The 12604-nt window shown below is 35.5% G+C and overlaps 1 protein-coding gene across 4 annotated transcripts in view; it reads right to left on the bottom strand.

Moving 5' to 3' along the window:
- TAFA2 (TAFA chemokine like family member 2) overlaps positions 1-12604 on the bottom strand; it is a 189382-nt gene that overhangs the window by 78019 nt on the left and 98759 nt on the right. The window contains exon 1 of one of the 4 annotated variants that reach the window (XR_009114407.1): positions 5233-5365. The exons of the other annotated variants lie outside the window; for them this stretch is intronic. The gene's annotated coding sequence lies outside the window, so the exon portion shown is untranslated. Of the gene's footprint in view, positions 1-5232; positions 5366-12604 lie in introns of those variants that run through there. 4 annotated transcript variants of the gene reach the window in all.

The raw sequence follows: 12604 nt of genomic DNA, 5'->3' as shown, positions 1-12604 counted from the left end.
GCTGTGACAGTGCTGCTCAGCAGTACCTAAAACATCCCTGTTCCCAGCACAAAGAAAAAAACATTTCCAAGGAATAGGGGCACTATATCAGATGTTCTTTGCCTGAGTGCTGAGGACTGCATGGGGAAGAATGCAAAAGGCTGTTTAGAATGAGGTCTTCCATGTTCATTTGCAAACTTTGAGACAAGTCAACTTTAGAACTGCTCAGTCTGACCTCTGTCCTATATTTAAAAATCACCAACCCAGGACAGAGTTCAAAAAGCATGACTCCTCATACAGCAGTCAGCAATGTAAGGACTCATGGGTGTTATGCTGTACAAAGACCATGGAAACAATAACTATTAATGCCTTATTTTCAATAACTTGGTTTCATCACTTTCAGAAACTCTGTGTTTGCCTTTCAAAATATCCTATAGTGACAAATTTTAGAATTTACTATTCAGTTGTAGAAAAAAGCACTTCCATTTATTTGTCTTAGACTGTTTTAGATGCTGCTCCTTAATTATAAAGTAACCAGATGGAATGAGCATTATGATTTTGTACCTTTTTTCCCATTTCATCACACCTGTTTTTCAAAGGAAAGAGTCCTAGATTACATTGTCTTTTCTAAGAGCACAGGTGCTCCATGCCTCCGGTTCATATCTGGTTAAATTCACTGTACCCTTCCTAGTTCTTCTACACCTTTCTGTGATAGAATGAGTTAATCTTGCATGTAGTATTCAAAAAAACTGCAGCATGGAATTGTATCAGTTTAATGAAGTTCCAGTGTTTGTTCTCAAAGCTTTACATTTACATTTTCAACACCCCCTTCTCCTTTTCAGTCTTTACCATTGAAGTGACATTCTGTATTAAATATATGCTGTGATTCTAATATTGCTAAATTATAACAACAATGGAAATTTTGAGGTCATTATTCTGTATGTGCAGTTAAGACCATTTCCTCTGCATGCATCACTTGGTGTTTATTGACATTGAGTTTCATTTGCCATTTTATTACCCAGTAACCCAGTATTGTACCATCAGAATCTCATCACAGACTGTTTTAAATACCAAGCATTACTTTGTTTTGTCTGCAAACTTTGTTGCTATAATGCTCATCTCATTTTCTGAATAATTTATGAGTCTGTGATATTCAAATTTATGGACATGTTGAACAGCCTAGGCTCAGCACAGACTTCTGCAGGATTTTTTTGTAACTACACTCCATTATAAAAACAAACCATTGATTCCTATCTTTTAATAAGGTGGCAATATAGGTCTTTTTTACAGGAATTTGATATAATCTCTTTCACAGCTCCGACTAGATTATATCATCTACATCATCTTTAGCCAATGTTTACTGACACATTCAAAGAACTCTAGGTTTTTGATTCATGACATATCCTTCTAGTTTCCAAGCCATATTAGTGCTTACTGAATCCACTTATGAATCCACCAATTTTATTCTTTATAATAATGTCTATCAAATTGTTTAATGCAAACTTCAAATTTACTGGTATGTAATTCTCATCCTGAGATTCCCCATTTCAAACACTAGTATCATATTTTCCAGGTCCTACTCATTCAAAATTGTAGGTTGCTTATTACTGTTAGCAGATCACCAGCTTTATATTTAAATTACATAGAACATTTGGATGAAAACCACCAGATAACAGTGAACTGTTACTATTAATTATATTGACCTGTTAGAAAATGTCTTTAATTGACACATTAATTTGAGAAAGTCCCTCAAATATATCATCCATAAACAATGACTTTGAAGAAAGTATTTTCCTAGTCTTCTCTGCATAATACATAAATGCACACAACTAATCAGGGTTCCTGCAGAATGGCCTTATTATAGTCAATAGCTTTGATTATCTCCCTATTTTTAGCATTTTCTTGCAAATTTCCCATTTCTGTTGGGGGGGAGGGGAGGTGTCTTTTAATTTTAGGTTTCCCTTACCAAGTTGCCCCTCAAAACAGTTCTGTCTCATTTCATTGCAATTTTACTTTTGAGCTGCCAAGTTTACATTTATTTCCTCCTTTGAATGCTAGTCTATGAGTTCTAACAGCTTCTCTCTGATCCTTATCTAACATTATTTTGAAAGTATCGTACAATTAGCCCTTAAGTTTATAGTTTCTTTAAATATATCAAATTTACCTGCAAGCATTTTTATCCATGTTGCTGCTTTCTTCAATTAGTTTCTTTAGGCTTCATCTTTCTCTCAATCCACTTTTTTTAGTGTTAAAAGGTACAATGGAGCTTTTTAGATTTCTTTTCTAAAATATATTTGCAGGCATTGGAAATATCTAAACATTATGTGTTTCCTGCTTTTGTCTCTGATTATCCATCTGGGGAATCTTCATTTACTATCTCTTTCAGTAAAGGAATAACTGATATCTATGTGAAATTTAAAATAGAAAATTGACAACACTCAATGGAAAGGACACTTTTCATCCAGTATTTCTTCAGACTATGGAATTAATTGTCAGATTTAGGCTAGGTGTTCAACACAAGAGTATAATAAATATTTCCCTACTTAGGCATGCCATGACAACCTCCATAAAAATCTGTGATTTATTTTAACAGATACCATGTAAGAATTAATACTCCTACCAATCTCCATTGTGCCTTACCATGTCATTTCTATTTACTTTCCACTCTACCAATGCATGTCTCCCTTATTATCTTCTCTCCATATTATTCCAGAGATGTCTTTTATAGCAATAAAATTTAAAGCTAGCTATTTTCATTTCTAAATTTGGGGTTTAGACTTAAAATGCTGAGATGGAGCTGGACATGGAAGACATACACAAGGAGTTTTATGGAACACCACTGATCAAGTTAAATGCAGGACTGCTTAACAGTTACTCCAACAGCTAGAAACAAACATTAACTAGGAAAATATGTTCATTTACAAGATACTAACTATGTCATATTAGCTCCATGTGTGGATCTTCTCACCGTAAAACAAGAAAAACTTATTACAAAACAGTTTATTTCCAAAAGTGTGTGTACATAAAAATAACATTAATCAGAAGACTCTACTGCAAACAACTTTTCAGAAATCTCTCATCAACTAAATTGTTCATTTTCCTAAGTTGTATTCAGTGACAGGTGGTCTTACTTTTCTCTAAAAATTTATACAAAACAAACACAATGTTGTTCATGTCATATGACTCTCTACCGACACTAAGATAGACTGCTGGGTGCTTTCAAAAAATTATATGACTTCTCTTCCCAAGTCAAATTCTACAATAACATTTTATTTTTAATCTTCCAATTGAATGGAAATCTCAAATGCAAATTGCAATGATAGCGTGAAGTGGCCAAACTAAAACTAATAATATAAAATAGTGAAATGGAGGCAAATTAAATGGAAGGGGCAGATGTGGCACTTAGGGATGTGGTTGAGTGGAGCACTTGGTAGTGCTGGGTTAATGTTAGACTTCTAGATCTTAGAAATCTTTTCCAACTTAAACATTTCAAAGTTTAAGGAGTTGAGTAAAATATAAAATTATCTACGCACTTCACTGGCTTTCAGTTCCTAGTATGTGATATTACCATGTGATACTTGTGCAGACATGACAGACAGACAGAAAGGCTTTCTTCAGTCCCAAAATTCTAGTCTACTATTAGTTTAAAAAGTGAATATGAATATTCAAATATTTCTTCTTCCTTCTCTCCATAGGAAAAAGGCAGAACAAAAGGATAAGTAGGATGTCAGACCAAACACTTGTATAACTCAACATCCTGTCCTTGGCAATAGTAAACAATGACACCGAAGGAACAATATAAAATAAAGCACATCATGGCAATGCCATTATAAACTCTGCTTTACCCACAGAATACTCCAAGACAGGGCAAATCAAATTCTCTTTTTCAGGTTGAAGGACACTGGCACAGAAAGTCACTCTTTATTTAAGGAAGCCATTACACACCTTTCAAGAGTCACATACTCTTTATCTTGTCTAATTCTACTATGCTATATGTATTTTAGGGCTAGAACCCTAGAAGCGTGCCAATTCTCAAGGATGAAGACAGGCCAGAAATTTGTACAATGCCCTAATGATGTTGTCTACTTTGTTCGCCATACCTTCCCAGCACTTCTTTCCATTTTTTTGCCATTTTTTTGCACTGTTGAATCAGTGGCTATTTCTAAGCACTGACCTGACTTTATCATAGAACAATCTATTATAATTCCAAGATTTCTACCTTGAGTGGAAATAATCATTCAGAGCCCATCATTAGGAATGCAAAGTTAGCTTTTCTTCCCAATGTGCATCACTATCAACACTGAATTTCATCTGGCACTTTCTCATACTAACTCCTTGTATTTCGAAATCTTTTGCAAATCTCATCAGTTACTTCTCTTACTTGGCATTTTTACTTCACTGAAAAGATAGCATCAGCACACTTTGTCATCTCCCCATTCACCTCTTTTTCTAGATCATTTATGAACATCTTGAACAGATAGGTGTAGCAGTTTCTTCTGGACTCCACCAATCTTTTCTACTGACAAGAAAGAATTATGATATTTTTTCCTAACATGTAACTATTTATTAATCTAAGAGAAGAACTTCTCTCATGTCTCATTTCAGCTTTATTTGTTACTAGTTTTGATGAACAATCTTCTTAGAAACCTCTCTTCAGAGTACAAGTGAAAAATAATTTGAAAATATTTACTGTTATTTTGATGAAAACAGATTTATTCATTTATAATTTCCTGATTTTTGACCAAACTAATTTTCCATAAAAATATGTATGTTGTTGATTAAATATGTTTTTAATAATTTTCATTTCTGCTTTCTTTTTGTTTGCCACCTCAGAATGATTTTCTGTTACAGTTCTGTGCATTGTGGAACAGCAGTCTTCATTTGGCAAGGACCTTAACTTTATGGAAGTGGCTCTATTCAATTAAGAGCTTCAAAAAGTACTTCACAATAATGACTTTTTTATAAATCAGGACAAGCTGTGATTGTGTTAATTAAAACCAAAATATGACGTTTGCTTATATGGCAGTGGGTAGAAGTTCTGTCTGCTTTCAGTTTCTACACACTGAAATAATCACAGTCTACACAGTATTATTTTTTATAACTTATTTACTGGTGAGGTGTTAGATCATAGTCCAGAAGGCCTTTTAAACTTTACCCAAAGAAAAATACATAATACATGCCATGGTCAAATCCCAGGATATCTAGAAGTACCGATTTAGGACCAAAGAATGCAAAGCAGCTTACGAGCTTTACCTTTAGCAAGTTAGCTAAGTTCTAAAACCAGCAATGGTCATGGCACTGGCCTCTACAACAGGAAGCACATCAGGATTTTTTCCCCAGGATACTGCTGCAGGCTACAGTTTACTGGAGAAAGTGCCAAGCCAGCAGAGGGTCACAGGATTCCAATACCATCTGGAATCAAAAAAATCAAAAGATATCACTAAGAAAGCGAGGCACCTTCACTGCATGAGAATCCAAGAAAATGCTGGACACGTAAAAGGATGACATATGCATAGACCACAGCAGCTCTGAAAAAGAGACACAGACAGCAGTTATTCCCCTCTGGACTCCTAACATTACAACTCTGGCTCTTTATGCATGGTGGATGTTGCTAGAAGTCAAGCCTGGTAAAATTTAAATGTACCTATTATCTTCTAAAAATGGCAATTTTGCTACACAGGATATCTGTCATTAACTATTATTGGCTTATGGGTCACTTAGCTGTTGAAAACACACAATTTACAGATCTCTCTTCTCTGTCCCAAAATGTCATATGTACTTCTTGTGTTAGATATTTAGGATGTTATCAAGGTGCTAGCAGTCAGTTTCCAAATTAACTCTCCATAATGAGATTATCATGTTCTTCAATACCCACCCAAAAGACTATTTACTACCTATCTTATTATTTGAGATTCTCAAAGCAGTGGTACTCAATTTTTTTCTTCTTGTTTGAAATGAGCTGAAGTAAACCTTAGCAATAGATAAAATGTTTCTGAAATGCAAGAAATCTGCTTAATGAAATCTGCTTAAATAAATCAATTTAGAAATCTGCTAAAACAATCCGAAGCACAGGTTAATATTAGTTTCTGTGACTTATCTTCAGGGTGTTCTATGCTGATTTGACTTTATTCAGTGTAATTTTTATATGAATGTGCTGGCACAATATGAACATGGATGCAACAACACTAAAGAATTTACATCAAGAGATTTAGCTGAACTTTCTATGACCATTATTCTTCTAGAGTTTTTCAAAATTATTTCATTTTTCCATTTTGAACTACTCAGATGATTTCTACATCTTGTGCTTTTATATTAGCCACCTCAAAATTGCCAAGCAGATACCAAACATGGATGATCTGTGAATGTTATAGTCTGTGGTTTTACTTTTCAGATAAGCTGCTGAAGAAGACTGGAAATTGTGGTGCTACATTTTATTAACAAGGTATCAATATTATTTGTAAAAGGAGGTGCAGAGATTTCTCTGTTTCAGTCACTGAAGCACCAGAAAAGAAAGATAAACTGGAAGTACAACTTTATATCTCTGCCTTTATAATCCTAATCAATAAACAAATTGAGCTCAGTCAGCTTGCTCTCTTGCCCTCTTCATGAGGCAAATATCCCACTTCAGCACTTCCTACACAACTGCTCCTTCATAGTAAATTCAGGAGTTTAAGCAATACAAATTATTCTGTAGTGTTCCAACAATTACAGGCAAACCAACCTTGTCACTCAGTCCAGGACAAATAGTCTTCCCAACTAAAAAGGGAATCTGCAAGAACTGTTCTGTTTAACAGCATCAATGTCCAAGCTTCCTTTTGCTTTCCTACAGTTGTGCCTTCTTTGCTGCTTTCAGACCACAGGAGCTACACATTGTCCAAAATACAAACCAAACCTTCAAACCAGCAATTACCTTGACTGTTCCATTTTCTCAATATAAAAATGAAACATGCATCTCAGGGTACTTTGGTTCACAAAGAAATAGTAGTAACTCCCATGAGCTACATCCAAAATTGTGTGGACAGCGGAGACTGAGGGCATACACTCAAAAATAAAAAAATGGAAAAAAAAGAAAAAGGAAAATATTTTTTATGACATAGAACAGAACAGGGAGGAGACTTGTTTCCTTTCTGTTTCTCTTTTTTTCCACAAGTACTGCAGCAAAGTTAGCCAGAACTCCCATTATCTGGCCAATTTTAGGAAAGAAAGAGAAAAATAAGGAATGAAAATAGGAGAACTCCTCAAACACCCAGATAAACAAGGCTACACTACACTGAAGCACAGAGAGGCAAGTGTGGGGAGACAGGGTCTCAGGGACGAGGAAGCAAAAGCAGGTAATGCAGCAAGGAAAATTCAGAAAGTTTTGTCATGGATTGAAGGAAACTGTATGACTATATTTGAATGTTCTGCTTTCAGATCCTGCACTGCTCAATGCAGGGAACTTTCCAAAACATACTCAGTAACCTGTGCAGACCCCTCCAAGCAGCATGCCCCACCATAAGCAACACCTCAAATGTATTTTGGATATTGCGTTTCTCCAGGGGCAGTCAAGCCTGGAGCATATGACAGCACCTTGCTGAGAGCTGAAAGTCTTCAGCCCTGTGCATTCAATTTTGCCTCTGAGTGTCCGACTGCTAATCTCAAATTTTTTAGTAGATATTTGTTCTTTAAGTTGTAATTCTTGTCACATTTTTTTTTCTTGCTATTTTAAGGCAGCACATTTTCTTAGGTTTCTAAGGCAATAAAGTATTTTAGTTTTTTGCTTTTGGTTTAAATCTGAATTTGAAGAATAAAAACCTAGTAAAGTTTTCATAAATCTGTTAAAAGTGCCATTAAAAATCCCCAGGAAAGAAAATAAAATCCTACATAAAATAATTTTCACTTAAAATTATTTAAAGGTATGTGAAATCTTCCTTGATTATTTTCCTTTAATATTCATTATTAAAGTAAGAAAATTATACAAAACATTCTAAAAATAAGCAGAGTTTCAAGTAGGAAGATGATCTCTTATCCCAAACTGTGAAACATGGCATGATCATCTTTGGCTCTTTGTCAACTCCTGTAAAGGGTAAAGAGAATTGTATGAATACAGCCAAGGGTCAATTATGCCATCTCCCATTCTATCATTGTGCTGTAACTTAAATATTTCACTGAAAATTGAAGATTTTCAAATAATCATAGCATCCTTTATGCTGGAAAAGACATTTAGCATCACAGAGTCCAGCCACAGAATGGACAAATTCCAATATACATGATGAGGAGGGAATTATTGTATAACATTTTAAAAGTGGTAAGATTCAATGAGACTAGATGTATATTGGGTTTTAAAACTAAGTAGATATAATTAGTTTTTTTAAAAAAGAAAGGTAAGGTGATGATTCTCATCTACTTGCAGATCAGTATGGTGGAATGGCGAAAAGGATTAATGAGACACTTGCTTTCCTGAAAAAGTATTTAAAAGTTCAAGTGAAAAACAAGATGAAAAATTTTATATTTAAATACGTTTCCATCATACAAATTTGAATAGGTGATTTAGGGAGAAAATCCTTTAGGCTTTAAATCTTCACATTGTGCATAACAGCAGAAGAAGCTTTGAATTCCCGTTTACGAAGGAAAAGAAGTTATTTTGAGTTTTCCTTAAGAATTTTGTGGGTTTATTTTGCCCTAAAGCACACACAAATACTTAACACAGCTTTATATCTATCAAATTACAAAATATTTTCTTCAGTTGATTTCAAGATGTAATTTTAAAAATAGTAATGATTTTCACTGTTAATGTTGTTGCAACCCTTCCCTGCAGACTCTATTTTATTTATGACCAAGTCTTCACTGTATTAATATTGCAACTAAAAGTGATAGTCAATAAAAGAAAAGAAAAATTCAGCTTTGTAGCACACTGCAATCATATTTGGTTGGCATCAAGAAATGGCATCTAGTGATTGCATAAGACAACTGCATCTATTTATGTGTATTAGAAGCTGATGACATAGTCCAGGAAGCCCTCATGAACTCATTCATTAATTTCTGAAGAATCTGAAATATAAATGAAATAAATTTTAGTTAATTTTTTTAAGTACCTTATTTTTTTCCAAAATAGGAACACATAATATGTCTGATGAGATATCCCTGGAGACTGTAATTTTGGATCAGCATCTCATTGGCCGTTGTAAATCTTGGAAAGTCTCCAAATACAATTTTTCAAAGTGTAGTAAGGCTTTCTCTGCAAACTGTTTGCTTTCAGCAGACATCAGACAGCCATAGTTCCCAGAAATATTGTTCAGTAAATCCCTTGTTTGTCAAGAGACAGCACCATTTCCCTTGCAGTCTCCAAAGTGTACAGCTGCCCCCAACGCAGGTAACAGCGACACGACTCTGCCTCAACCAACTGCGTAACAATAAAGCCACTCATTAAGATAGTGAAGGATCAACTGAGTTTCTCAGGACAGTACCAATATCAACAATAACTTCAATATCCACAAAGTAAAGCACTGAATTCCTTAAAAAATGAAACAAGAAAAAAAAATATAAAAAAATAAAAATTAAAAAAAACCCACAAAGGAAAAAAACCAGACCATTCAGTCTTCTGCTGTGATCAGCTGGACTTTGTTGTCCAATGGAAAATTATTTCTTTGTGTTCAAAGACTCAAATGTCTAGGGCAGAAGAAAAAATAAGTATTAATTTTATCAGCACCTTAATTCTGCACTCCCACATTATCAGATCTCCAAATTCCTGAGCCAGAGGCTGATTACTAGGTTCTCTCTCAGTATACATATATCCATTCCAGGAACTTAAAGTCTATCTACTTGTGCTTTAGCTGCTTCCTCGAGATGGTAGCAATTCTGGACAGTGTTAGCACATACTGCTAAGTAGTTTAAGGACACTCCTAGTGGAATCTCACTTCATGATGAGATCCATAAACCTTTGTAGAATGCTAATCATTCCAGATCCAGACCATTATTGTCAATCAAGTCAGTCTGGGCTTGCCTCCATATATTTTTGTCTTGAATAAAAGTCATGTAACAGACAGTATTTCGATATTGTTCTGTGTGCTCCTCTTCCTCATGCTGTCCATGCTCTCCAACACTCCCCTGTTGCTTCACTCACTACAAACAGCTGCCAAAACTACTGGAAAATCTGTTCAATACTGGCAGTAGACATTGTTACTTGAAGCATCTGCAGATGAGCAGCAAAGGCATCACACAGATAGTTTCAGAGTTGCGATAACCATTTTTCCATGCTGAACAGATATAAGCAATGTTTGCTAGCAAAAGTACATACCTGGAATAGCAAGAAGTCAATTAAAAATGTGTCATTTAGCCTCAAATTGCAGAACTCTTACAGATCCTTGCAGATTTCCAGTTTTGCTAAGCCTCTACCATAGCAGGGCATCTGTGTCAGGGTAAAGAGACTGAGACCTGTTATCTTGTTTTCAATATACAAACTTATGTAATTATGGAAATTGCATAACCAATTATGAATAATCTATAGAATGAAAGCTGTTCACCTAAAAAGCCTGTGCAACATCAAATGGATTCATTCAGTGAAATAAATTATTCTAAGTCATAAGTCATTTGCCAAATAAATTATTCACTGTGAATTGTTCATCCCCCAGTAATCAAGGGCTAATCTGCTGTTCTTCCAAAGACCAAGTCAGTGGAAGCATACAAATAAATCTGGAAATTGTAATAACCATTGATCCATCTCTCTGGCATATATAACAATGAAACTTGATACTTCCTATTTCTTTATAAAGCCTATAATAATTCATTTGACAAAGATCAAAACTAGAAAGCCAAAAACCTCAAAAGGAAATAAAAAGCAGAAAGAAGAAAAAGTTTTTCTCTTGCAACAGACAGTAATATTCTGCCTGAGCAGAAACCATTCTAAACAGTTTAGGCACTTACACTCCCGTTGTGGTGTTATAATCCTCTTTGTTCTCTCAGTTATTCACTCAGATCACTTACACAGCTCAAATTTTCCAGGTACTATATTGAACAAGTATTTTTTCTCAAGATTTTCGGTGAAGGAATTTGATATCTCTTTGATTTAATTTCACTTTCACTTGGAGAGATAAATTAGGAGGCTGCTGCAAGACAAGCAAAAGCCAGTGTCTGAAGGTAGTTTTTTGTGCTTCCCCAAGGATAATATCCCTGAGGCAATAGCATACTTGTTAAAATAATGCTAAATGAAAACCTACCAGAAATAGAGTAAATTATTCAAGTATGCATGGTTGAGTAGTGACCCTACACTGGAGCTGGGGTTTGGACTAGGAGGCTTCTTTTGGTTCTTATTTTCAGTTATTCTATACTTAAGTAAGTAGAGGCCTCTGCCCTACCTGCAATACCTGTATTTCTCATCTCTCTTCACAACTACAGTGTGAAGAGAAGTCCTCACCTTCCCTATGTTCCTTACTTTTATATGCAACACATTTGTCTCCTGGCATATCCTCTAGCTTACTTCACTTGGTGATTCCTAACTTTCTGCATTTCTGTCCCTTCCTATCTCCTTAACTACATTGATTTATCACAGGTTCATATTTTGTTTTCCTCTCTACTATCAGAGTACTTGTTATTCCCTAGAAAGGCTAGCCTGTGGTCAAACCACAGCATGCCAGGTCATCATCTGGCAAATCTTCTGAAGGCAGTGGGCACAGACATGTTATTTGTGAAGCAGTTCATCGATCCCTGATTCATGTGCCATCACTAGTGAAAGGAACATGCGTGTCCCAAGAGCTCCAGGTCACCATTCCCTTTTCAGGTCCTCCAGGTTCTCTTGCTGATACTCTGGATACAAAGTTCTCCTCACCTCTTCTATATGTTTTCTCTCAGAAGCCCTACAATCTCGTTACACCACTTTGTCCTCCTGGCCCTGGCTTCCTGGGCATCAACACCAGCAGAAGGAAGAAAACAATGGTAAGGATCCTTAATTGGCACACCTCTCTGAGCAAATCACCAGCAGGTGTTTCTGAAAGCAGTGGCCTCTCTCAGACATGCTCTGCTCCATGCCTTTTTCCTGAACTCACTCACAATTTTTGAGCCCTTGAACCTCTGAACCTTTCTTTTAATTTTTGTTTTTCTTTCCCTTGGTTGTTACCCATCATCAGTTGATTATACATTCTATGCTGGCTCAAGAGAGAAACTAGGAAGGTTTAAGCAGGGTGGGAAGAGAGATAAACTAGGAACATTAACACAGGAAGGATTAAGCAGGGTGGGAAGGCCATCTCCCTTGATGGATATTCTTCTAGCTCTACTCTTGTGTCCTCAGCAGATTCCTTAGGGTAGGTACATCCTATCCCTTTCCATGTGCTGGAACAGATCTCAACAGGACAGTAACTTCCCAGCACACAAAAATATTCAACCACTTCTCCTTCCCATTGAGAGGAAAACAAAGGTCAAATTTGCCAAACTTTTGCAACTTGAGAATGCTATCTACAAAAGATATTTAGTTTAAAATTCCTATTCCATTGCTGATGTTACTCTAAAACCAATATATGTTTCAAAACAATTGTTTCAATTGAGAAAAACAAAAATCTTCATTTGGAAAATGGCAAAGAGTATTTTTTCCACAACTTTAAAACCTTTTCAAAACTAATTTAAGCCAGGAAACTAATCAAAAAGGATCTCTCAG

Source organism: Melospiza georgiana, chromosome 4 (assembly GCF_028018845.1).
Source record: "Melospiza georgiana isolate bMelGeo1 chromosome 4, bMelGeo1.pri, whole genome shotgun sequence".
Classification (NCBI taxonomy): Eukaryota; Metazoa; Chordata; class Aves; order Passeriformes; family Passerellidae; genus Melospiza; species Melospiza georgiana.
The sequence above is the reverse complement of the archived record's forward strand: the minus strand, read 5'-3'. Positions and strand labels throughout refer to the sequence as shown.